The following is a 27,473-nucleotide window of genomic DNA, read 5'->3' as shown; positions in this document are numbered from 1 at the left end:
TTTCACTTTCACTCTCTGTGTCTTTAGGTCTGAATTGAATCTCTTGTAGGAAGCATATAGATAAGTCTTGTTTTGTTTTGTTTTTTAAACCATTCTGCCATTCTTTGTCTTTTGAGTGGTGATTTTGACCAGTTATATTTAAAGTAATTATTGATAGGTATGCACTTATTGCCATACTGTTTTCTGATTATTTTTTGTAGTTATTCTGTAATTTTTGTTATTGTTCTTTCCTTGTGGTTTTATGCCTTTCTTTGGTGTTATGCTTGAATTTCTATTTTTTGTGTATCATCATGGATTTTTGGTTTAGTGTTACCTTGAGGTTCACGTATAGATGGTCATTTAAGTTCATAAAAAATTCATAAAAGAATTTTTTTTACTCCCTCCTTCAGGTTTTATGCGTTTGTCATATTTTATATCTTTCCACTCATAATTGTCTTCCAATTATGGCCTATTCTTTTCCACTTAAAGTCCCTTTAACATTTCTTGTAAGGTCGGTTTTGTGATGATGAATTCTTTAATTTTTGTTTGGAAAACACTTTATTTCTTAATTCTGAATGATAATCTTTCTGTGTAGCATATTCTTGGTTGTAGGTTTTCTTTTCCTTTCAGCTCCTTGAACATAGCATACCATTCTTTTCTGACCTACAAAGTTTCTGCTGAAAAATTAACTGATAGTCTTATGGGATTTCCCTTGTAAATAACTTTTTGCTTCTCTTTTGCTGATTTACATTTTTTTTTCTTTAACATTAGCCTTTTACATTCTAATTATTGAGTGTCTAGATGTGGACTTCCTTGGGTTCATCTTTTTTGGAAATCTCTTAGCTTCTTGGGCCTAGATGTCTGTTTCCTTTCCCAGTTAGGGAAGTTTTCAGCTATTATTTATTCATATAAGTCTTCTGCCCCTTTCTGTCCTTCTGGAAGCCTTACAATGTGAATCTTTATTTGCTCAATGTTATCTAAGAGATCCCTTACCCTATCTACCTTTTAATTAAATTCTTTTTTCATTTTACTATTCAGCTTGGGTGCTTTCCACTACACTGTCGTCTAGATTACTGAGATGTTCTTCAGCATCTACTAATCTATTGGGGATTCCCTTTAATGTATTTTTTAAAATTTTACTTATGGCATTCTTCTTCACCTGATTGGTTCTTTTTTCTAATTGTTATCTCGTTGAATTTTTGAGATCCTCCACTCCTCTCTCAAGTCTGGTGAGCATCTTTATGATCACTGCTTGAAACATTTTATCAAACAGAGTGCTTATCTTCATTTTATTTAGTTATTTTTCTGGGGTTTTGTCTTGTTCTTTTGCTTGGAGGATATTCATCTGTGTTCCCACTTTGCTGGACTTTCTGTGTTTGTTTCTATGAATTAGGCAGAATAGCTACTTTTCCTAAAAATAAAAGAATGGCCTTGTGTATGGTCACCCGCTGTATAGAGTGTGTGTGCCCGGTGACTTTGACTGTCTGGCTGGAGCTGTGGGTGCTGTGGGTTGGGAATCCTAGGGTACTCTGTGCTGGGGCTTCACTGATGGGATAGCCAGAGCTGAAGTGGGCATGGACTGTGGTAATCCGGGCTCTCTGCACAGAGAGAACCCTGGCGGGATAGCGAAACTGAATTGCTTGTGAGCCTGGGGGTCCACAGCTCTCAGCATAGAGTGTGCCCTGGCTAGACAGGTTAAGGTGGAATGGCCTGGTCCAGGGATAGCCCTGGTTTCTCCACAGAGAGGCCATGCTAGCAGTATACTTGGAGCTGAACTGGATGCAACCTAGGATATCCCATGGCTCTCTACATGAAGGGCAGTCTGGAAGGGTAGCTGGGGCTGAGGCAGGGCATGAGACAGGGGTACCAAGTGTTCTGCACAGGAGACACCTGGGTAGGGCAGTTGGAGCCAAGGTAGGTGGCACCCTGGAAGGACACCTGTGGTTGACATGGGCACTGTCCACAGCAGTGCCAGAACTTTCCACACAGAGGGCTCCCTGGGAGGACAGCTGAGGTTGAAGTGGGTAGAAGCCAGGGTACCTTGGGGTCCTTAGTGCATGGGGTACCCTGACAGTGTGATTGGAGCCAGGGGCAGCATGGGCTGGGGTATCCTAGGGCACTCCACACAAGGGGCACCTTGGTGGCTTAGCTGGGGCCAAGGTCGGGTGCAGGAAGGGGGTCCTTGGGCATTCTACAGAAAAGACACCTTGGCCAGGTACCTGAAGCCAAAGCAGTTGTGAGCCAGGAGATCCCAGAATGCTGTGCCCTAGCATGCTGTCTGGAGCCAAAAAGTGTGGGCCCTGAGTGTTCTGGGGTGCTCTGTGTCTCTATCACCTTGGTGCAATGACTGGAGCTGTAGTGTGTAATGAGCACTGACTAGGGGTGCATCCTGGTGTATGCCACTGTGTGGCTGCCTTTGAGGTATGGCTGGGGCTGGTGTGGGCTAGAGGTCTGGTGCTTGTGAGGCAGCAGGCCAGCTATGGCACCTGAGACACCACTCTCTTCTGAACTACCAAGATGGAGGGCAAACATCAACTGTGGTGCTGCCAGCTCTTCTGACCCAGATAGATTTCCAACAGTTCCCCTGCTCTTTGGTGGAGTTCTAAGGCTGGGTCTTTTATATACCAATCACTATTTTAAACAGCAGCTTTTTTTTCCATGCCCCAGGGTGGATGTATCTTCTCACTCTCCCTCAGCACTTCCCTTCCCCACAGTAGCTGGCAGCTTCAGGGGTGGGGGTTTCCTTCATTACTGGCGCTCTCTCTTTTGCTTTTTTCTTTGTGGTCTATCTGTGGTTGTGCAGAAACTGTTCAGTCAGCCCTCAGTTTTTCTTCAGGAGGAATGGGTCTATAAATAGGTATTGAATTGGTGTGTCTATGGAGAAAGTGAGTTCAGGGTCTTCCTACATTGCCATCTTGGACCAGAATGCTTATTTAGTCCGTGCAACTTTATTTTTAAACTCCACACCATGTGTAAAGTACTTAACGTATCTGAAATACTGAATGTTCAACTACCTATAAATAAGTTTCTTACATATGCACTTGCACTCTTTAGATAGAGCTGAGTCTCCAATAATGGTCTAAAGATAATAGCAGTTATCGCTAAAGCTGGCTAAATTCATCTTGCTGTCGTTTATCTTTCCTTTGACTTTATAGTAGTTGAAAATATTGATCTATTTTACAAATGACCATCGTGTACTTTGTCTTTCTTAATTTGGGCATCTTTTTTTCTCTTTCCTGCCCCACTCTTGATATCTCAAACAAGGCTTTCTCTATGTGTGTGATGAATTCACGTTACAGTTAGGTAATAAGATGTGTACAGAAAAAGGTAAATGTTTTTCATAATTAGCCTTAAATAGAAGAGAGTAATCAATGACTAGATGGATAAAAGAATCTTACCCTTTGAAATGTTCTGATTTTACTAAGTTGCATACACAGTGAGATCTGAAATCATAATTTGTAAATAAATCACATTTAAAAACTGCAGCCTGTCTTATTTATGCATTGATTTAATACGCATGGATTCTGGAAACAAATCTATCATTCACTGTGTGATTTTTGGCAAATCACTTAAGTTCTCTGTGCCCTAGTTACACTATGAGTTGTATGAGGATAATAAAATTACTTCCCTTATAGGGTTATGATGAAAATTATGTGAATTAATAATAAAATGCTTAGAACAATGGCTCAAGAGCTACATAAATGTTTGCTATTTTAAAATACAGTAGTGGAGCCCCTGGGTGGCTCAGTGATTTAAATGTCTGACTCTTGGCTTTGCCTCTGGTCATGATCTCACAGTTTGAGTTTGAGCCCCAAATCCGGCTTCACACTGACAGTGCAAAGCCTGCTTGGGATATTCTCTCTCTCTCTCTCTCTCTCTCTCTCTCTCTCTCTCTCCTCTGCTCGCTTTCTCTGTCTCTCAAAATAAATAAATAAAAACTTAAACATTAAAAAAAAATACAACAGTAATCACAGGGTCACCTGGATGGCTTGGCTGGTTAAGCATCCAATTCTTTTTTTTAAAAAAGTTCTTAACGTTTATTTATTTTTGAGAGAGAGAGAGAGCAGAGGAGGGACAGAGCAAGAGGGAGACACAGAATCTAAAGCAGGCTCCAGGCTCTAGGCTGTCAGCACAGAGTTGGATGTGGGGCTCGAACCCACGAACTGTGAGATCATGACCTGCACTGAAGCTGGACGCTTAACCAACTGAGCCACTCAGATGCCCCAAGCGTCCAATTCTTGATTTCAGCTCAGTTCATAATCTCATAGTTTGTGGGTTCAAGCCCTGCATCAGGCTCCACACTGAAAGTGAAGGGCCTTCTTGGGATTCTCTCTCTTCCTCTTTATGCCCCTCCCCAATTGCATGTACTCTCTCTCTGAAAATAAACTTAAAAATAAATAAAATACTGTAATCACATAGCAAGAGTAAACACTGTAAGGTATTCTTCATGAAGTATAAAAAGACAAACTGATAGACTTGTGAATTTGTCTTTCGAGTTTTCATAGAATCAAGGTGAGAGCCAGAAGATTGTGTGTGTATGTATGTATGCACATGTGTGTATGCATGCGTGTGTATGTTTGTCTACTTTGGCTCCTTCTTTAATATAGCGACTCTAGATCACACTCCATTTAGCTAAATGAAAGATGTTTACATTTCCTATAAGGCTGTTGCTTTTCCAGTCCCTCTGGCAGCAGATAGAAGAGAATAACATGCTGCTTTGCATGGCTAAAGGCACCTCGGCTGCAACAAAACATTGTATTGAATGTGTCTGAGGAAATAAATGATAGGCTGTTCTCACAAAGACTGTATCATGTTTAAGAGAAGTTTAGCCTTTACCTTTCAATTTTCCATGCAGTTAGCTATTATCCTGAAACATTCCTGGACTCCCAGAGTGCAGCCAGCAGCTTCAGGAACTGACAACATTTATAAGCCACAACTGAGTGGTTTCACTCTGTTGATCCCCCGTTCCAAAGGATACATGTGGGTTTTGGTCACAATTGGGAAAAAAAATTGATTGTGTATTTTAAGTGGAAAGCTCTTTAGCCATTTTAATGTATATGTGAATTGGAACAATTTCACAGGAGTACTTAAAAGAGTTTTATAAAAAATTAAAGGATCCACAGGTTACTTATCCTTTTTCCAGTGATTTAGCATTAAGAACAATAAAATTTCTAGTATTTTTTATTATTAAAGTATGGCTGATATATAATGTTGTATTAGTATACAGTGTACAACATAGTGATTTAAGAATACTTCTTAATCTTGGACTTTTTAATCTTCTTCACCTATTTTGCCCATCCCCCCAGCTCCCTTTTCCTCTGGCAACCACCAGTTTGTTCTCTGTATTTATGAATCTGTTTTATTTTTCAGATTTTATATATAAATTAAGTCATATGGTATTTGTCTTTCTCTGAATTATTTCACTTAACATAATACCCTCTACTCCCTTCCATGTTGGTAGCAATTGGCAAGATCTCATTCTTTTTTTTTTTTTAAATTTTTTATAGCCAAGTAATATTCCTCTGTGTGTGTGTGTGTGTGTGTGTGTGTGTGTGTGTGTATAACATCTTCTATATCCATTCATCTGCGGATGGACACTTGGGTTGCTTCTGCATCTTGGAAATTGTAGATACTGCTATAATAAATATGGGTGCATAAATTTTCAAATTACGGTTTTTATTTTCTTTGGGTAAAAAAAAACAATAGTGCAATTACTGGATCATATGGAATTTCTACTTTAATATTTTTAAGGCATTTTTACTTTTTTTAAAAAGTTTATTTTGAGAGAGACAGCGTGTGTGCATGCACATGAGGGAGGGGCAGAAAGGGAGAAATAGAATTTCAGGCAGTCTCCACACACCTCAGCCCAGAGCCTGACCTGGGCTCGATCTCACAAACCTCAAGATTGTGACCTGAGCTGAAATCAAGAGTAGGATGCTTAACCCGCTAAGCCAACCAGGAGCCCTATGGGCATTTTTAAAATGTATTTTTTATACATATTTTTATTTGATTGTAGTTGACACACAATATTCCATTAATTCCAGGTGTACAAAGTAATGACTCAACAATTCTATACTTAATGCTGTGCTCACCACAAGTGTAGCTACCTTCTGTCATGGTCTGTGTTCCCTATGCTGTACCCTTTATTCCCATGACTTATTCATTCCATAACTGAAAATATGTATCTCCTGCTCCCCTTCACTCATTGCCCATCCCCCTACCTCTGGCAACCATCAGTTCTCTATCAGTCTGATTCTGCTTTTTGTTTATTTGTTTTGTTTTTTTTAGGTTTCACATGTAAGTGAAATCATATGGTTTGTCATTGTTTGCTGACTTATTTCACTTAGTATAATACCCTCTAGGTCCGTCCATGTTGTCACAAATGGCAAGATCATCCTTTTTTTAGCTGAGTAATATTCCAGTGTGTGTGTGTGTGTGTGTGTGTGTGTGTGTGTGTGTGTGTGTGTGTATTTTCATCCATCTATCCATCTATCAGCGGACACTTGGGTGGCTTCCATATCTTGGCTATTGTAAATAATGCTGAAATAAATAGAGGAGTGGATATATCTTTTTGAATTAGTGTTTTTGTTTTTTGGGGGGAAATACCAAGTAGTGGAGATACTGGATCATATTTTAACTCTATTTTTACTCTTTGGAGGAACATCGATACTGTTTTCCATAGTGGCTTTACCAATTTATGTGTCCACCAAGAGTACACAAAATTTCTTTTTGCTCAACATCCTTGCCAGCACTTGTTATTTCTTGTTTTATTCTAGCCATTGTGAAAGATGTAAGGTAATGTTTCATTGTGGTTTTGATTTGCATTTCCTTGGTGATTAGTGGTGTTGAGCATCTTTTCACATTTGTTGGTCACCTCGTATGTCTTCTTTGAAAAGTCTATTCAGGTTCTCTGCCCATTTTTTAAACAGATTATTTGTCCTTTAAGTTTTTGTTTTGTTTTGTTGTTTTGGTATTGAGTTGTATGAGCTTGTATATATTTTGAATATTAATCCCTTATCAGATATATAATTTTCAAATATCTTCTATTAATTAGGTTGCCTTTTTGTTTTGTGGATGATTTTCTTTAGTGTACAAAACCTTTTTATTTTGATACAATCCTGGTAGTTTATTTTTGCTTTTGTTTCTCTTGTGTGAGGAGATCTAACTGTAAAAGTGTTACATTAGCCAATGTCAGTGAAATTACTGCCTGGGTTCTCTTCTAAGAGTTTTATGGTTTCAGGGGTCACATTTAGATCTTTAATCCATTTTGAGTTTATTTTGTGTGTAGTGTAAGAAAGTGGTCCAGTATCATGCTTTTGCATGTAGTTGTCCAGTTTTCTCAGCCCATTTATTTAAGGGACTATCTTTTTTCATTGTGTATCCCTTCTTTCTTCATCATAGATTAATTGACCCTATAAATGTGGGTTTATTTCTGGCCTCTATTCTGTTCCATTGGTCTGTATGTTATTTTTGTGCCAGTACAATGTTGTTTGCTTACTACATCTTTATAGTATATTTTGAAATTTGGAATTGTGATATCTCCAGCTTTATTCTTTTTTCTCAAGATTGCTTTAACTATTCAGGGTCTTTTGTGATTTCATACAAATTTTAGAATTCTTTGTTCTAGTTCTGTGAAAAAATGCTATTGGCATATTGAGAGGAATTGCATTTGAATCTGTAGATTGCTTTGAGTAGTATGGGCATGTTAACAATACTAATTCTTCCGGTCCTGATCATGGAATATTCTTCCATTTGTTTGTGTTATCTTCAATTTCTTTCATTAGTGTTTTATGGTTTTCAGAATACAGGTCTCTTCCCTCCTTGGTTAAGTTTATTTCTAGGTATTTTATTCTTTTTGGTATCATGGTAAATGGGATTGTTTTCTTAATTTCTCTTCTTGCTACTTTGTTATTAGTGTATAGAAACACAATAAATTTTTCTGCATTTTGATTCTTGCATATTGAATGCATTTATTACTTCTAATAGTTTTTTGTGTGTGAAGTCTTTAGGTTTTTCTATATATTGTATCATGTCTCAAAATATTGACTGTTTAACTTCTTACCTTCCAATTTGTAAGGCATGTATGTATATATGTATATTGCCTGATTGATTTGGCTAGGATTTTCAGTACTATATTGATAAAAGTTGTGATAGTGGACATCCTTGTCTTGCTCCTGATCTTAGAGGAAAATCTGTCAGTTTTTCACTATTGAGTATGATGTTAGCTGTGGGTTTCTCATATTCGTGGAGGATTTATGTAATGAATGGGTGCTGAATTTTGTCAAGTGCTTTTTTTGCATCTACTGAGGCAATCATATAATTTTTATCTTTCCTCTTGTTAATATGATAATTCCTATTGATTTGTGAGTATTTAACCACCCTTGCATCCTCAGAAAAAAATCCCACCTGATCATGGTGAATGATCCCTTTAATGTATTGATAAATGCAGTTTGCTAATATTTTGTTGAGGTCCTTTGCATCTATTTTCATTAGAGATATTTACTTAAAGTTTTCCTGTTTTGTAGTGTCTTTGGTTTTAGTATCAGGGTAATTCTGGCCTTGTAGAATATATTCAGAAGCTTTCCTTTTTGTATGTTTTTGAATAGTTTGAGAAGAATAGGTATTAATTCTTTAAATGTTTGGTAAAATTCACCTGTGAAGCCATTTGGGTCTGGAATTTTCCTTGTTGATGTGTTTTTGTTGTTTCTGTTGTTGTTGTGCATTTATTTTTTGGACTTTTTTTGATTAATATTACTACTAGTAACAGGCTTTTTAGATTGTCTATGCATGTTTCTAGAAATTTATTTTTTCTAGGTTGCCCAATTGTTTGGAATATAATTTTTCATAGTGGTTTCTTATAATCCTGTTTTTCTGTATTACTGGATATTACTTCTCTTTTATTTCTGGTTTTTATTTGGGTTCTCTCTTTTCCTTGATGAGTCTTATGGAAGGTTTATACATTTGGTTTCTTTTCAAAGAACTATCTCTTGGTTTTGCTGATCTTTTCTATTGTTTTTTTTAGTCGCCATTTCATTTATTTCTGCTCTAACATTTATTATTGTCTTCCTTTCCTTCTACTGACTTTGGGCTTTGTTCTTTTTCTGTTTCCTTTAGGTGTAAGGTTAGATTGTTTGAAATTTTATTGTTTCTTGATTTAGGCCTGTATCACTATAAATTTCCCTCTTAGAACTGCTTTAGCTGTGTGCCAAAGATTTCAGATAGCTTTCATTTTCATTTTTCTCCATGCATTTTTTGTTTGTTTTTTTCTGCTTGATTTCTTCACTGACCCATTGGCTGTTTAACATTATGTTGTTTAGCCTGCATGTGTTTGTGTTTTTTTTTTTTCAGTTTTTTTTTCTTGTGATTGATTTTCTAGTTTTACTCCATCATGGTCTCAAAAGATACATGATATATATCAATCTTCTTAAATTTATTGAGACTTTTTGTGGTCTAAAACATGATTTATCTTGGGAATGTTCCATGTGTACTTGAATATAATGTATATTCTGCTTTTGGATGAAATTTCAGGCTGTATCTGTTCATCTGGTTTAATGTGTTGTTCATAGCACTATTTATTGATTTTTTGTGTGTGGATGACCCACTGATGTAAGTAGGGTATTAGTTACCTATTGTTGTATTACTGTCAATTTCACCCTTTATGTCTGTTAATATTTGCTATATGTATTTATTTGCCCTTATATTGGGTGCATAGATATTTACAATTGTTATATCCCCTTATTGGATTGTCTCTTTTTATCATTATGTAACATCGTTCTTTGTTTCTTGTTACAGTCTGTTTTAAAGTCTATTTTGTCTTTTTTTTTTCTTCTGTTTTCATGGAATAACCTTCTCTATCCCTTCACTTTCAGTCTGTATGTGTCTTTAGGTCTGAAGTAGTCTCCTGTAAGCAGCTTATAGATGAGTCTTTTTTTTTTAAATCCATTCTGCCACTGTTTGAGTTTTAGAGTATTTAGACCAGTTACATTTAAAGTAATTATTGATAGGTATGCAGTTATTACCATTTTTGTGAATTGTTATCTGGTTGTTTTTGTATTTAGTTTTTCTTTTTTCTTATGGTTTGATGGTTTTGTTTATTGTTATGCTTGGATTCCTATTATTTTTTATGGGTGTGTATCTATTACAGGTTTTTGATTTGTGGTTATGATGGGATTCATATATAACATCTTCTGGGTATAATGGTTATGTTGAGGGTCACTTAAGTTTGAACACATAAAGCACTGAACTTTTCTTCTCCCTCCATGTTTTATATATATATATATATATATATATATATATATATATACAATGTTATATTTTACATATTTTTACATTTTTTAAATATTTTACATCTTTATCCCTTGAATCATTTTTGTAGATAATACTTAAATTTTATTACTTTTATGTTTTAACCTCTTTACTGGCTTTATAAGTACTTAATCTTATTCTGTGTTTGCTTCTACCTATGAATTTTTTCCTTTTATAATTTTCTTCTAGATATGGCCTTTCTATTTAAAAAATCATCTGTAACATTTCTTTTAAAGTTGGCTTAGTGGTGATGAACTTCTTTAACTTTTGTTTGTCTGGAAAACTCTTTATATCTCCAATTCCAAATGATAACCTTGCCAGGTATAGTATTCTAGTATTGTTGGTTGTGGGTTGTTTTTTTTTTTTTTTTTTTTTTTTTTCTTTCAGTACTTTGAATATTTCATGCCATTCCCTTTTGGTCTGTATATTCTCCTGAAAAATCAGCGACTGTCCTTATGGGGTTTCCCTTGTGCGTTATCTGTTGCTTCTCTCTTGCTGCTTTTAAGATTCTCTATCATTACCTTTTGACATTTTAACCATTATGTGTCTTGGTGTCAAAATTCTTGGCTTCAACTTCTAGGGGCTGTCTGTGATTCCTGGATTTTCTTGCCCTGATTAGGGAATTTTCCAGCTTCTATTTCCTCCAATAAGTTTTTGCCCTCTTTTTTCTCTTCTCCTTGGATTCCCCTACAGCACAAAGGCTATTACACTTGGTGATGTCTCTAAGTTCCTTCAACATATTTTCATTCATTTTTATTTTTTATATTTACTGTTCAGCTTGGTTGCTATTACCCTGTGTTCCAGATCACTGATCTGTTCTTCTGCATCCTCTAATTTGCTTTTGATTCCCTCTAGTATAGTTTTCATTTCAGTTATTAAATTCTCCAGCTCTTATTTTTTTATACATTTCTTTTATAATTTTGTTGAAATTCTCACTGACTTCATCCCCTTTTTTCTCAAGTTTAGTGAATATCTTTAGGACCATTATTCAGAACTCTTTACCAATTTTATTACTTTTCTTCATGCTGTTTAGGGCTTTTTTTTTTTCTGTGATTTTTGTCTTGTTCCTTCACTTGGGACATATCCCTCTGTCTCCTCATTTTTGTCTAACTCTCTGTGTTTGTTTCTATATATTAGGTAGGCCAACTATATCCTCCTGGTTTTGAAAATAGTGGCTTTGTGTAGAAGAGATTCTGTGCTGTCCTGTAACTCAATCCCCCTAGTCTCTAGAGTTAGGAGCTCCAGGGGTGTCCCTTTTGTGGGCTGTTTGTATCCCTTTGTTGCTCAGCTATGATTGCTGTGGGCACATTGGTGGTTGGGGCTGGCACTTAGCTCAGCTGGCTACAGTGACCTGCTTTGCCTATTGTGGACACACTGGGAAGAGTTTGCTCCTAACACTGTTAAAGCCCAGATACAGGTACCATGAGCTTGCTAGTGTACAAGACTGGCCCACATCCTGGTTGTTTGTGTTTATCAGCTCTGACAGCTGTGGGTACATGAAAGGTTAGGGCTTGCTCCCTTTTTAGCTAGCTTAGGTGCCTGTGGACATGCTCGTATGTTGGGTTATCTTCCGACCCCCAGGACAGGAATCATTTTGGAGGAACACCAATACCATCTGGAGCTACCTGATGGTGTGGTGAGGCAGGAGCCACTTTGGAGGGTAACCTGCCAAGGCAGGCAGTTTGGGTGGGACAGATCTGGAGGGGACATCAGGGCAGCTCACATAGTGCTATCAAGGTAAATGGGGAGTGTTAGAACTAGCTCCCACAAGCATCCAGCTATCTAGGCTGCAGGAGGGCAAGCGAAATAGCACCACTAATACTTTTGTTCCTGGAGAAATCTGCAGATCCCTGCCGCTTTGGCACGTGTCCTAAAATTGGTCAGTATAGCTTCACATATATCCCAGCTACTGTTTTCAAGCTGTTTCTGTGCTGTACCTCCAGCACAGTTATTTAACATACTGTGACTCAGTTTCTTATTGCACTCTGGGTCTCCTGGAGTTAAGCCCTGCCAACTTTCAAGGCCAGATGTTATGGGGACTCATCTTCTTAGCATGTATCCCCAGGGCCAGAGATACCTGGTATGTGATCTGATCCCCTCGTTTCTCGGTGCTAATTCCTCTCATTAGTGGTCAGTCAGGCCAGGGGTTTGGTTCCTGACCACATCCCTGCTCCCCTTACCCTTTCTGATGTGGCCTTCACTCTATAACCAGTTATAGAAGGTCGATTCTTCCAGCATTCAGCTTGTTTCCGGAGGTAGTTGTAACATAAGTAGTTGTTTTGGTGTGTCCATAGGACAAGGTAAGCTCAGGATCCTCCTCCTCTGCCATCTTCCCTGCCCTTCTCTGAAATATCTAGTACTTTCATCAGAGATGTAGAAGTAAAACTTCTTGCCTGGCCTCCTTAAAAATTTTTGGAAAGAAAGGAAGAAAAAAAGGACAGTTCTCTATCAGTTCTTTTCACAATAATTACATAAAAATCATCTCCAAACTTAGAGACTTCTCAGTCACAATCTGCAGGTGTCCAAATCTGGGCTAATCTAGGCTAGGTTTAGTTGGACTTTACTTCAGAATGTGGGCTGGATTCAGATCTGTCCCACACATCTCTCTTCCTTGGGCCAGCAGTAATATGTATTTGAGGCATGTTCTTTTCATACAATAATACAGGAATGTAAGAGCACAAGTCTGACAATGTAAGAATATTCTGAACATCACACCATCTCATAATCTAATATCCAATTGTCCAAACAAGCCAAGGAGTAGAAAAGTACATTCTGTCCCCCATGAGAACATAGAACTAAGTTAGGGATAAGGAGGGAATAAATATATGCTGAAAAATAATTTAAATGACTACACGAACAAACCTGTGGATAACCAACTAAGTTTTCAAAGTAAGAAGTACCAGGGTAATTATTTCTAGGGGCTTGATATTGGTCAAAATTGTCTTTAAAAGGCTTAGACACATGTAATTAGGGTCCTTTTGTGCCTTCAGACAGAAAGTGAGAATATTCTCTCCCTTCAAGGCCCTTAGCCCATACCCTCCTTGCCTCACCATAAACATTTGGTGCCAGAAAATCACCCTTGATTCATGCCTCAGGCCACATAAGCTTGAAGGGAATAGCTTCTATTCTTTTATAAAAATTACTCCTCAATCTTCTAGTTTCTTCCTATCACTCTTCATACCATGAAACCGTAATCCATATAATTAACAGAAATCTCTAAATTGCTAAATTCAAAGCAATAGTGTTTTATATCTGAACTCAAAGTTTACTTTATGAACCATAACTGTGACAAATGGTAGAGATGCAAGGTTGAATAATACTCATGATTCCTGCTCTTACGGAAAGTACATATAGTTGGGAATAGATACAGATAGGCTATATATAAAAACTTGCATGATAACATGAGCAGAGCATGATTGATAATGGACGAAGGCATCAAAAAAGGAGAATTGAGCTTTTGGCTTTAGGAAGCAATATTTAAATTGATACCTAAAAGGTTAGTGAGAGATGAAGGATGGTGTGTGTGTGTGTGTGTGTGTGTATTCTGTAACCCAGAGACATGTATTGAACTCAGTGAATGTCGAATGTTTGAGTAGATTAAAACTGTAATGAATTTGTTGAATCAATTCATTCTTTAATTTGACAAATATTTACTGGTTTCCTACAATGTTCTCGATGTGTTTCAAGGTGTGGGAGTTCAAACAGCCAAAACACAAAACAAATAAAATATTGTGTGATAGTTGTAAGTCCTCTGGAGAAAATTCGAACAGGAAAGGCAATATAAGATGTAAGTAAGACTCAGATTTCATTTTAAATAATTTGGTCAAGGAAAGGCTAAGAGGGTGACAAGACAAGGAAGTAGGCATAGAAAAAGTAAAAAGGCTTGAAGTGGAATAGTGGTGAATTCCAGGCATAGCCAGGAGGCCTGTGTGACTGGAGTAAAGTACATGAGCAAAAGAGTGGTGTAATTTGAGCTTTGTTTTAATAACATCACTCAGCTTGGTGGAGAATAGGCTGTAGGGAAATATGTCCGTTAGCATAAAGGTAGTGACAATCTGAAAATATCAGAGGCTTATTAAAATTGTATTTATTGTTCACACAAACTCCAATGTTGATGTCCCTGGATGAGTAGCTCTCTTGGATCATGCTCTTTTAATTAGTGACATATGGATCCATACTCCTTCCATCCTGTGATGCAGTGGCCTTCCACAACAGATCTCCATGGTTTCTGAGGAAGAGGAATGTGAGAAGTAGTTACTGCATATTCAACAACCTCCACTTAGAAACGTGACCCAACCAGTTGCCTTCCATTGGCTATAATTATTCACATAGTTCCACCAATGGACTAGTAGGCTTGGAATTTTAGTTCTTGGTTCGGTGTCCACCTTCAAGGAAAATAGACATACAAGTCTAGAAATTTCTGCCATAGGAAACAAGAACAAAGGCAGGAAAACCAGTTTTGAGGCTATTATAATAATATATGTGAATTTTTTTTACATATATGAGAGAGAGAAACAGAGCATGAGCAAGGGAGGGAGGGCAGGGAGAGAGGGAGACACAGAATCTGAAGCAGGCTCTGAGCTGTCAGCACAGAGACCAACGTGGGGCTCAAACTCACAAACCGTGAGATCATGACCTGAGCCAAAGTTGGATGCTTAACCAACTGAGCCACCCAGGTGCCCCAATTCTCAGACACTTTAATAGTTTAACATAGATTGTGGTGCAATATCAGGAAAAGGGATTTGAGTTCTACCTCAGCTTCTTTCCAGTTATACAATATTAGGCAAGTTATTTAATCTTTTAAAGAAAGATGCATAGGGGCACCTGGATGGCTTAGTCAGTTAAGTGTTGGACTCGATTTTGGCTCAGGTCCTGATCTCACAGTCATGAGATCTAGCCCTCTCCCTCTTTCTCTCTTAGGATTCTGTCTCTCTGCCTCTGCCTCTCCCTTGCTTGTTCTCTCTCTCTCTGTCTCATAGGTTAATTGGATTATTAATAAGTGTGTCACTTGATGTATATAATATATAAAACATGTGTTTTATATCACATGGGGCTCTGCATTGGCTCTGCACAGACCGTGTAGAGCCTGCTTGGGATTCTCCCTCTCCCTCCCTCTCTCTGTGCCTCTCCCCTGATCACACTGTCTCTGTGTCTCTCAGAATGAATAAATAAACTTAAAAAAATCTAGTAGCATACATAGACCCCTCAGTGGGGGCATACATGGTATGGTAGAGTACAAAAATAGTGATTAAACATTATTGTTTTGAATATCATCACAGAAGCATTCCTGTTTAGAGTCATTCTTGTCCAGATTAGATGAGCTATAAGTCAAATCACTTTCTACTTGGGGTCCTACTTCAGTATTGTGAAAGTTTCTTTTTTGCGCTCCCTGACGCATGTGCCTGAATAGTAAATGGCACAATGAAGAACAAAAGCCATTTTGCTTTAATGGATATGAACTCATCTTTTATCTGGATTAAATCCTTGTGAGGTCAGGGATAAACAACTGCTTTCTTCTAATAAGGACTTACAGCCTAAAAATGTCCGTCGGTCTGTTGGCCTTCCAGCCACTTCTGCATGTCCTCTAGTTGTCCTTTTGCTCTGAGTAGTGGTCCTATTCTATACTGCTTAAGTGCTTAGGACGCCAACACTATGGAAATACCTTCTTAATTAGGAATCAAGTGTTAAGGCTTTGAAGGCTCAAGAGTTCAGGGGAGGTGTATGAGGAGGTATTAGGGCATCAGCATTGGCCCCCAGTGCAACAGAGCTGTATAGAGTCTTTCCCTGTTTTTGGACTGAACCTTGAACATTGTGCATTTGAGGAAGACTGAGACCTCTTTGAGTTTTATTCCATGAAGTAACAAGAAGAGCTGTCACAAAAAGATCATGACTAAAAAAATAACAAGCCTATTCTAAAGAAATACTTTTCATCTCTGAAACTAATCCAGTAAAGATTAGAGGTGAATTTGTTAAGACCATAGATATTTCTCATTATTGCTTTGTAATTTAGCTGTCCTGCCTGGAATTAGTACACAAAGATGTGAGATATGGATAATGTCTATCTTTAGCATTCAATAATCACATTTATTATCAGATAATGTTATTTGTGCTTTATATTTTAAAGTGGCACAGAAAGTACTGAGTAAAAGAATTCATCAGAAGTGTTGACAAGATTTTTAATTCCTTCTGTTTCCTTTGATATTTTTCTTAAATAGAATATGTAAGCAATACAACCCATACGTAAAACACATCTCAGTTTATGTTTATTCTGCTTTTTATTGCACATTTGAAAATTAATAATTCAATTTTCTAATATTAGCTGTCATCTTAGCTGTGATAAAATTAATTATTCATCAAAATATCAAACAAATGGTGCCTTTTTTGTTTTAGATGAGAAATCGTTCTTTCAGCTTTGAGAAACCACGTTTGATTTTTTTCTTGTGTTTCGGGTCAAATAATATTTAAGCATTTAAGTTATAATTATAATGTTTTCATATTAAATATAGAAATCTGCATGTATCACAATTGATAATAAATTTAAAAAAAAACTTTTTTTTTTTCTACACTTGGTTATTCCTCCCATTGCTTATTTCTTGGCAGATAACATTCTTTAGAAAATCCACTATAAGAGTCATGTTTTGGAAAAGTTGAATATAAATGATTTCTGTTTGGTTCCGGTCAGTGCTGTACTCTGCCTTTTACAGGCCAGAATTCACCATAGTGAAATGATGGGTGCAATAATCAGGGACTCTGAAAATTTTTTCTGAGAATAATATATTTCCTTTGAATCTTCTGGAAAGTATTTTAAGTTAAAATGTGATCTTAAAACACTAGTTTTGAAGAATCTTTATAGTTTTTATTGAGGATAAAAAAAAGCTTTGTCTCTTGTTAAATTTATATTTGTTTTGGGGCTCCTAGGATTGTGGGGGTAGGGGTGATAATAAAGTAGTTTATATAAATCCCACCTGTTTCAGGGATGTCTGAGTGGCTCAGTCGTTTAGGCATCCGACTTAGGCTCAGGTCGTGATTTCAGGGTTCATGAGTTCGAGCCTTGTATAGGGCTCTGTGCTGACAGCTCAGCCTGGAGCCTGCTTAGGACTCTCTCTCTCTCTCTCTCTCTCTCTCTCTCTCTCTCTCCTCCCTCCCCCACTCAAGAATAGATAAAATTAAAGAAAAATTTAAATCCCACCTGTTTAATTTCCATATTTGTTCTTGGGTAAGTCACCGGGAGACGTTTGTGATGCCTGGTAAAAGACTGCAGTTTGTACGAAGTCTTGTTCTCTTTACTCAGCCTGATTTTATGGACCAAATTTGTAAAATAGGGGATTTATATGTTCGGGGCCCCACTATAAAATTCTATATACTAAATCTTGCAAATCTTACAGACTCAGGAGTCTAACATGTTCAGGTGTGCTAAGGAGTGAAATTGTCCTGGGCAAGTGTGAAGTTGTGTAAACTGTCTCTTTATGGTGAGTTTGCCCCTTTTTGACCTATTGCTGCAACTCCAACTTACCCAACATAAATTTGCATTGCTACCATTTCAGGTGCTTGTAAAAACATCGAGTCCCAGCCCAGTGTTAGATTCTATCGAATTCAATGAGACCAGAGCCCAGAATTCACTCTGTAAAATAAGGACGCCAAATAATAATGCCAATACGAGTGGTCCCCTCTGGGTAATGATCTTTCCTGGCCTGATAGTCCCACCATTACTCTTAATACTAATAAATAGACATTATTAAGCACACCCCCCCTTTAAGTGTTTAGGTTTGGATGCCCGACAATGTGCTCACCCTACCCATAGACCACACTTTGGGAAATGCGTAATTTCTGCCTCTTGGTGAAGCACAGCCCCCAAGTTTGCAATTAGCACTTGGAGGTTGTGGACTAGAAATGATTGTCAGATTGGCAATAAACTTCTGTACCTTGAAATGGTTGTCTTCTTCCTGGTGACTCTTGCCACTGTCCAGTTTTCTGTGTTCTTTTTCTATAAAAATGCATTCAAACCTTGTTAGTTTGTGTCTGAATTATCCAAATAAGCCTGCATTTTAAAGTTACTAGCATTCACACTAAAATGTGGAGTTTTTGAGTCTGTAAACCTAGAAAAAAATTGTTTATATACTTTAAATCTACTTTGTGCAAAAGATCCTGATAAATCTGTCAATAGAAACAAAATAAGATGACATAATAAAAAGTCTATTTTTCCCCCTATTTTTCACAAAGTGAGTGTCTTCACAGCAAAGAGAAGCAGTCCTAAAAGTTTTCCCTCATTTGCTAAAATTTATTACAGTAATTCATTTATCACAAGTTTCTATATAAGGATAATATTTCAACAAAGACTGAATCTCCACTAGAAGGAAGGTAAGGTGTTAGGCCCTATAGGTGCCAAGTAAATAAATAAAAAGAAAACGCAGTCCAATAATCTAGTACACCAAGTAGACATATTTCTTTAAATTGTGACACACTGTGGCGTCATGTGGAAAATACTATGGGAACACACACGATGGCTAATGCATTTAATTTTTATTCCAAAAAATGCAGCACTATCTTTTCTCACAGACATCTAGGTAATGAAACATTTTGTCAGGGAATCCATTAACAACCAATTCCAGTTGAGGACAGTAGTGATCTATTACAGTAATTTTTTTTATCAAGTTTTATTCAACCCGCATTTGTTGAGTAAGGACTTACTATGTGCAGACTCCTTTACTTGGCACTGAAGGTGTAGAATGATGACGTCCTATTCTCTGCCCTGTAAAAGCTTAGACGTGGCATATAACACACAAAAGGTGGTTTGTATAAAAAGAAATTTCCTAGGGGCTGGGGAAAACGTGACCCTCTATAATTTTGAAGGTTATATTTCAGCTTAGACTTTTGACATATTTTTCTGTGATAATTTTCTAACCAAAATATTAAGTATTCTGATGATAGACTAGATGAACAAATATCTTTATCTTGTGTTTTGTTGTTGATACAGACTAGACTATGGATCTACTCCCAATTTACTTTATTTAGGACCCCAAAAGTCTCCCCTGATGTAACTGCACTTCATATCTCTGGGTCTTATGTGCAGATTTTACAATATGACAATTCTTATTTAGCTACATGATCCTTCATAAAGAGTCCTCGGGGTCTGTCATGCTCTGTAAACTCACATTAGATGGGAAGAACCTGGAGACCAGAGACCTTATGTTGTGTAGAATTTTCTTATGGCCTTCAGTACATTGGACCATCTTTCTATTGGCTGGAACTGATTGGAGGGATTGAAGTGTCTCAATCTGCAGTCCGAAATTATGGAAAAGTAATAAATCTGTTCACTAATTAAACATTTTGGTGTTACAGTATGCCAGTGCTATGATCTGGATTTTTATGTCCCCCTCAACTTCCTGTTAAAATCCTAATGCCCAATGTCATCTTAATTAATAGAGCTTTGGGAGGTGATTAGGACATGAGAGCAGAATGAAATTAGTATCCTTATCAAAGAGACCACAGAAGGCTTTCTTGTCTGCTTCTACCATGAGAAGGTTACAACCTGGAAGAGGGCCTTCACATACTCATGTTGGTATCCTGCTCTCCGACTTCCAGCCTCCAGAGCTGTGAGAATAGGTTTCTATTCTCCAGAAGCTACCCAGTCTGTGATATTTTGGTACAGAAACCTGAACAGACTAAGACAGTCAGGTAGCTTGGAGCACACAGAAGCTACAAAGATGAATTAAGATACAAGTCAAACCAAGCAATTCTAGTTCGTTCCAGGAACCACATCTCAAGTGACATTAGGTTAAAAATTGAACAGAATCCCACTTCAGCATTAAACATCCTCTTCTTTGTTTCTTTCTCTTCTGGGGCAGATAAATAAAAGCTACAATGAGGAAATAACTTAATAACTAATAAAACAATATGATTGAAAAACATTTGTCTTACAGAGACAGGAACATTGCACATGCCTGTTATACAGCTTAAGTTCTCAGTACTACTAGTCAGAATTCTTTTCTCCTGCATACCCCGAGGGCATATAATACTCCATAATATTTGAAACTGGCGAGTCAAATTTGCTCGGGAAATTTCAAAATTACAAACTTTTTGATCCGACTTTTCTTCTTCCTATTAACCACATATTTATTGAGCTTCATTTTTTGTTAGTATCAAAATCTATTGATTCACAAGATAAATATTGACCTGACCTTGCCTTCACCTCAGTTTATATCTACTTCTTAAGTCAATAAATCTAGAAACTGATCTGACAGCAGTCAATATTAGTTTAAAATTCTTAAAATAGCAGCTTTGCTCTAAGGTAATAATTCAGTATTTTATAGATTCCGCCTCAAAGAAGCAAAAAGGCAATGTAACTTACCAATTTGCTACATAAAACTATTTCTGTGTCATTGGGTTTCACTCATGCCAGAGAATATCTCTACTTTAATGCCTGTATATCTTCTAATCTCTGACCTGAGGTATTTGAAATACTTTATTCCACTTGCTGGTGGCAGTTGAATACCAGTGTCTTGCTTTGATTCTAATTATAATTAAGCTATGTAATTATTCTTCAAATGACTGATGCTTTCTGTTGGGCTCAGTTCCCTGTGGACTGAATTTTACCTGGAGGTATAATAAATATAGTCAACAGCCATACTGGACTTTGGAAGTTAAAGGCAATAATACATTTGTTACCTCATTAATCAGCTTGTTTTTATCTTTTCAAAGTCTAGGAGAAATAAAACCATGGGTCAAGATTTGCATATATTTATACTATAGATAAAGGAGGTAAAGCTTAGGGGCCTAGTCGTAACCAAAGCAATGTATTCTGCAATTTATTACTTTTTTTAAGGCCACAGCACTCATCTTTTACTTATACTATTTCTCAGTGCTTTGGGCGATAGATGACATACTCATACCACAGAATTCCATAATGAAATCTCCCAAAATGCATTTAAAGAAAAGTTAACTTTAATTTTCCTCATAAGTAACAAACAAGGAAATTTCATTTTGGAAATAGCTTATACCTAGTTATGTTCTAAAGAAATAGGTTGTGACATTAAAATGTATATAATCAGGGGTGCCTGGGTGGCTCAGTTGTTGGGGGACAGACTTGGGCTCGGGTCATGATCTCACAGTTTGGGAGTTTGAGCCCTGCCTCGGGCTGTGTACTGACAGCTCAGAGCCTGGAGCCTGCTTTGGATTCTGTGTCTCCCCCTCTCTCTACCCGTCCCCTGCTCAGGCTCTGTGTCTGTCTCTCAATAATAAATAGACGTTAAAAAAAATTACATGTATTTAATCAGACGATCATTTAGAGATTGTGCTTAAATGTCATAGGAATAAATGACGAGATCAAAACAAAAAAAAAAAAAGTTATCCTATACGGAACATTTCAAAGTGTAATGTGAAACAGAAGTTAATCGTATTAAAAGTTTAGTCCATTCTTTGCAAACAGCAGTCTAACTAGAGAGAAATCATGCAAATTGGCCAAAGCATGCAAGGGAAATACAAATGCTTCCTGAAATACTGATACTTCACTTGAAATCACATTAGAAAACCTTTTGAGCAAAGCTAATAATCCCTCCAGTAAATTTTAGTTTCTGACAGTAGATCTACTACCTTGTTTATATTTACAGTTTTCCATGTATGTAACATACTTTGCATATATATGGCCCTGAAATTCATATAGTTACCATGACAAACTCATGCAAATGACTTTTGTTCCATGTAGATTTAGAAGGCTCAGTAGATACAGGAACTAACCATAAGTCTTGATCATGACATGACATGATTTGCCACATAAGATGATTAGAGCCAGGTCATGAAGGAAAGCCTCATAGGTAATTAGAATGATAAAGTTAGTATCATTCTTTCATTTATTAACTTTTAATCCCACTGTTCTTAGAAGTTGCTATTTCATTTTATCCCATACTATTTTTTATAGTCTTTTCCAGCTCCAAAATTATATGTTTATCCTGAATCTAGCATTATGAAAATATAAATACCTAACTGAAAAGAATTTAGACAAGGTCGTTTGAAATTATCAGTTACATAACTGTCAATGAATTGCATTTTGATAAGTTTAGATAAAATTATTTTCTTTACTTTTTATATTACTAACTCCCATCCAAAAGGTTTTTTAAAAAGTTCCGGGGACCTCCTCACCTAATTATTCAGCTCTCTTCTCCTAAGAAACTGAAAATGGTTGAAGAGAGACCATTATTTCCAGAGAACTGGCATTTGAAATTCAACAAAATGAATTCTCCCCTTACCTAGAATTCTTTGTTTTTTGTACTTAGTTTTGGTTAACAGAGAGTGCTGCTTACAGTATCTCTCATTTGTGTAAGTGAAAAATAACTCTGTTTTTATTACTTAAAATATTACAAAAAGGGACAATATGCTAAAAATATGCAGTGAACAAATATCATCTGTACAGACTGGAAGAGAACCTTCATAAATTAACCTTATTAGTGCATTACTGTAAGCGAATGCCAAAAAACCTCCTAATTTGCATTAAGATAGATTTTTCAGGTTGGCTGCATGATTTAATTAAAGAAAAGATTAAGAATCATTAAACAAGCTGCTCTACCTTGCAATAACAGAATTCATATCTGATTCAGGTTAACGAAAACACAGATGGTGATTCAGTAACTGTTGAGTTGCTGTAACAGAATGAAAATGATCCCATTAGTTCTCTGGAAATGTGAGGGAATTTGGAAATTAGTATGCAGATACATTGTATGGTGCTAGACAGCTTGGTCTGCTCGGATCATCGCTGATTATACTTTGTTTGGGTTGGCAACACTGAACTTAATAAATGAAAAAATGTTCCAGTATACCACAGTTGGAAACTGTTCAAGGTTGAAATAGGTGTGCAGGATTTCAAAAGGAGAGAGTTAAGTAAACAAATGTCAATCAATTCAGAGCTGGCAACTTTCTTTTTTTTCCTTTAAAGAATATGTCTGTTCTTGAGAAGCAAGTGTCATAAAAATGGAAACCCTTTACTGGATACATATGTCTGTGTGGTATTTATTATTACAAAAGTATTTTAAATGCACAGGATCACTTTGAGAGAGATGTGTAAGCGTTTTAATAGCTTTTTTTTTCCTGGCAGAAATAGAAAAAATTCAGTCACTATGAGGATTATTTTTCACAAAAAGAAATCAATATAATTCTGATGGAAAATGTTATGACAGGATAAAAAAAAAGTGTAAATATAATGGCTATTGAAAGTTTAAAGGTGTCAATAAGGACCGCAAAGTAATCCTCAAGGAGCCTTCTGGGAAAGAACAACTTAAACAAGTAGCAGAGTCAATCACAGCAGCTGACAGAAATAGCCATTGCATTCAAGAGCTCAACGACACACATGGCCTCCTTTTTTAACACCTGGTTCTCGCCATCAGTCTGAGTGCTCAGTGTCTGACCCTTTGGAACAAATCTGCATGATGGCAAAAGCCCATCTGGACAGAGTCCGAGTCAGGAAGCAAATGACCCTGGTCTGTTAACTTGTTACCAAAAATGGAGGTGAGACGTTCTAGATAAGTCTTCTCAGAATATTGAACTGCACCAAAAACTTTATCCTACATAAGCAAATTGCATTAAAACATTAAAAAAATTGCATCAAACAGTAATGGACATCCCGACTTTCAACGTGGTAATACTAATCATACAGACATAACCCCCTTTTCAGAATTAGCACAACAAATTTTAAGCAGGCTGACTTTTCTCTGGCTGTCCATGTATTTCACTGAACTTCTAAAGAGACTATTGCCATTTTTTTCTAAAACTTACTAGAAGAACTTGAATCTATTCTGCATTTTAGACTGGAACACTTAGCAACATCTAAAAGTACGCATGTTATAAACATGAGTGTCTTAGTTACAAATGACATCTCCCCTACATCCCCCATTATAAGCCCTTTTTCTGGCTTTCAAACTAGATCTCTGAGGAAATCATACTACTAAGAAGAAATGCTACAAAATGCTTTCTACACAGTGCAGGATACAAAATTGGTATCCGATTATAAAGGTCTTGATACACCACCATTCCTTTTAACCACAACTTTAACTGCTTGATCTTAAAAAAAAACAAAAAAAAACAAAAAAAAAACAAAAAAAAACAAAACTCCAGGGCACCGTGGTGACTCAGTAGGTTTAACGTATGACTCTTGATTTCAGCTCAGGTCCTGATGTCACTGTTTGTGGGATGGAGCCTTGCATCAGGCTCTGTGCTGATGGTACAGGAACCTGCTTGGGATTCTCTCTCTCCCTCTCTCTCTGTCCTTCCCCTGCTCACTCTCTGTCTCAAATAAATAAATGAACATTAGGAAAAAATCCATTATGGTTTCCTGCTGAAACTATACATACTTGATATGCAATATATCAAGAAAGACACTGGGCACATGAATTGTACATGCAGTGGATGGTGCTATTTTAAGTGGAGATGCTTAAGAAAAAATCTCGATCAAGTTGCTATTTGCCACTATATTGCAGTACTGTCCCTGTTTGGGATCTAAAGGGAGCCACCTTCATGCTGAATGTACAATGATCTGTTTAACTACATTTAAACCTGATTACCTGAAGAGTTGCAGTCTCCTCCCACAATGTTCAGTAAGGATTCCAACTACACTTTTTTTTTTTTTTTCCTTGTATGATGCCAGTTTTATCTATAGGTCTGAATATTAGGTAGAAAGGTTTGAAGCCAGTGGAACAGATTTTGAAAAGTTGATACATGGCGATTTTGTAAATACTATTTACAATTAACCCATTTCCTTTAACACCAGAGCCTATGTGGTGGCAAATTGGTAGTTGCTTTTTTTTTTTTTTTTTAATTGTTGTGAAGCTGTTTATAGGTGTTGCAGTATTAGCTTTGCAATAGCTTGGAGAAAAGATCTATAGAAATTAAAAAACAAAACAGTAGGCTTGTTTTATAAAAAGCTTCACCATAGGATTCTTTATAATAAAAACATTAATTCCTGGTGGCTGTAATTTATTTACTTTATAGAGTAAAGCAAACATTTACCCACATTTTAGGTAAACTTTCCCATATGACAAAGTTGAGTAAATAGATAGAACTTTGTGAAATTTGATTAATACTATTTTGTTTAAAAGGCCATTAAGATTAAAATTTAAATACCAAGTCTGTTGAAAAGAATAAAGGCTCAATATCACCTTTAGATGAGGTGCATTTACTCATCATTTCTTAAATCAACGTTTTAAAATTATCTCCTTTATTCCACATTAGAAATAAAGACATTACTTTATCAGTATTGCTGTTATTACTTTCACCAATTATCAAATTGAAATTTAAGTAAATTACCAAAGTTTGCATAGCTAAGCAGGATTTGAACATGGCACTTCTGATACCAAATTCAGTTATCTTCCCTGCAATAAATATTAACCCTAACTAATGTAATAATTGTAACCTTTACTATACTTCTGACTTCATGGAGCTATGTAGTTGTAAATAATGCAGGTGAGGGGCATTTCTGTATTCAATTTGTACTGTGCCAAATTGATTTCAACTTGTTGACATGTTGCCTTGCAAAGTGTTCTGTAACTTGTTTCTCACATGTGTGGTCTATTTTTCCAACAGTGCACAAGAAATAGAAGTACTGATCTTGGTCACCAGTGTGTTCAAGACGAAGAATGAATGCCTCTGGCACAAGAATCCAAATCCATACAGGAGAGGAATCAAGGTTTCCACTGGAGAGAGCCTTTGTTTACTCATAACAAATAAATTATGGAATATATTCACTTATCAATTCCTAATTGAACACATTGTTTCCATTATGTGGTGGGGAAGCATTTCTGGAGAGAAATCAAGACTCTGTTCAGAGAAAAGAAGGCCCTGAGCTACTAATTTTTCAGCAACCAAGTTAATCTGCCTACCTGCCCTGGAAGAAATTCTGTTCTTGTTCTTTTCCAGAGTAGAGCCACCGTTCTACATGCTCTGCTTAAGACTGATGTGCTCTTAAATAGAATGAATTTCATCTACTGCAGAGGCAAAGTCTAAAAATAAATTAGTGGACGGGGGAGAAAGTGTTCAAAGAACAAATTATGACTATCCATAGGAGATAAGTAAAGGCAGGGGAAGGGAAGGAGCTTAATGGAGAAGAAAGAGGAGGAGGAAGAAGAAAGAAAGGGAGAGAGGAAGGGAAGAGAGTAATCAAGGTGCAAAAAACAAAAAATGATTAATTTAAAAAACTCCAAAGAGGAAGTGGGGACAGGTTGTGAGAAGACAGATGGGCAGATTCTGATGATCCATATGCCAACACGAAATTATCACGAATTTAGAGTTTTCTCTTTTCCACAACCAACATCCCACCCCTTTCCTCTATCCGCTCATGGAAATACATGGACTTAAAAGTGGTTAAAAAAGTGGTCCTTGTCAGGGTTCTTGTTTACTCCCCCACCCACAGATCAGCCCTTGTATACAAGGTGTGACAGCATAGTCATTAGATTAGCACCGTCATCAACGACAGACTACCAAGGGGAATGAAATCAACGGCAGTAATTTTTACAGGCAGACTAGAGGTACATCCAAGAGGTCTGTGTGAAATCCTTAAATATCTTAATTATTAACAAAATGAGCCAATGCCTTGGTACTTTTTTTATTTGGGTCATCTCCTATTTTCTAACTATAATTTCCTCAGGGGTCAAAAAAGGATATTAATATGTAAACAGAAAGCAAATCTAGCAAATATGATCTTTATGCATATATTTTAGGTTTCTTCTGTAGATAGCATCACAAAGGGCCAAAGCTTCAACATTTCTATTCCCTTCTGCATTATGTTACTCTACACACTTATGAATCCATAGCTGCTGGCTGCCACAACTCCCTTCAAAATAGAGGACTCCATGGAATCCATAAAAGGGATTCCTCAGTGAAGTCTCAGCCTAATACTGTGCTGACTGCATTGTCATACACACTGGTTTGGTGTGTAAAGGTGACATCAACATGGAAACAAGTGAACTGAATAATTGAAGACAGAATGGAATTTGTCATAATATCTACAAAATGATGTTATAAAATATTAAGCATTCAATACATATTAGCTATTGCTAATTTTTTTTTTAATGTTTATTTTTGAGAGAGAGAGAGAGAGAGCGAGCGTGAGCAGGGGATCGGCAGAGAGAGAAGGAGACAAAATCTGAAGCAGGCTCCAAGCTCTCAGCACAGAGCCCCATACAGGGCTCAACCTCACGAACTGTGAGACC

At 36.8% G+C, this 27,473-nt stretch overlaps 1 long non-coding RNA gene across 1 annotated transcript in view; it reads left to right on the top strand.

Annotated features, from left to right (window-relative positions):
- The window catches only part of LOC121030528 (uncharacterized), a 90,788-nt gene extending 63,620 nt beyond the window's left edge, over window positions 1-27,168 (top strand). Inside the window, exon 3 of the long non-coding RNA XR_005790278.1 lies at window positions 25,849-27,168. This is a non-coding gene — a long non-coding RNA (uncharacterized LOC121030528). The remainder of the gene's footprint in view (window positions 1-25,848) is intronic.
- The last annotated feature ends 305 nt before the right edge of the window (window positions 27,169-27,473 follow it).

The sequence above is a fragment of the Herpailurus yagouaroundi genome, unplaced genomic scaffold, assembly GCF_014898765.1.
Source record: "Herpailurus yagouaroundi ecotype Mexico unplaced genomic scaffold, PumYag 140, whole genome shotgun sequence".
Classification (NCBI taxonomy): Eukaryota; Metazoa; Chordata; class Mammalia; order Carnivora; family Felidae; genus Herpailurus; species Herpailurus yagouaroundi.
This window is presented reverse-complemented; position numbering and strand designations above follow the sequence as displayed.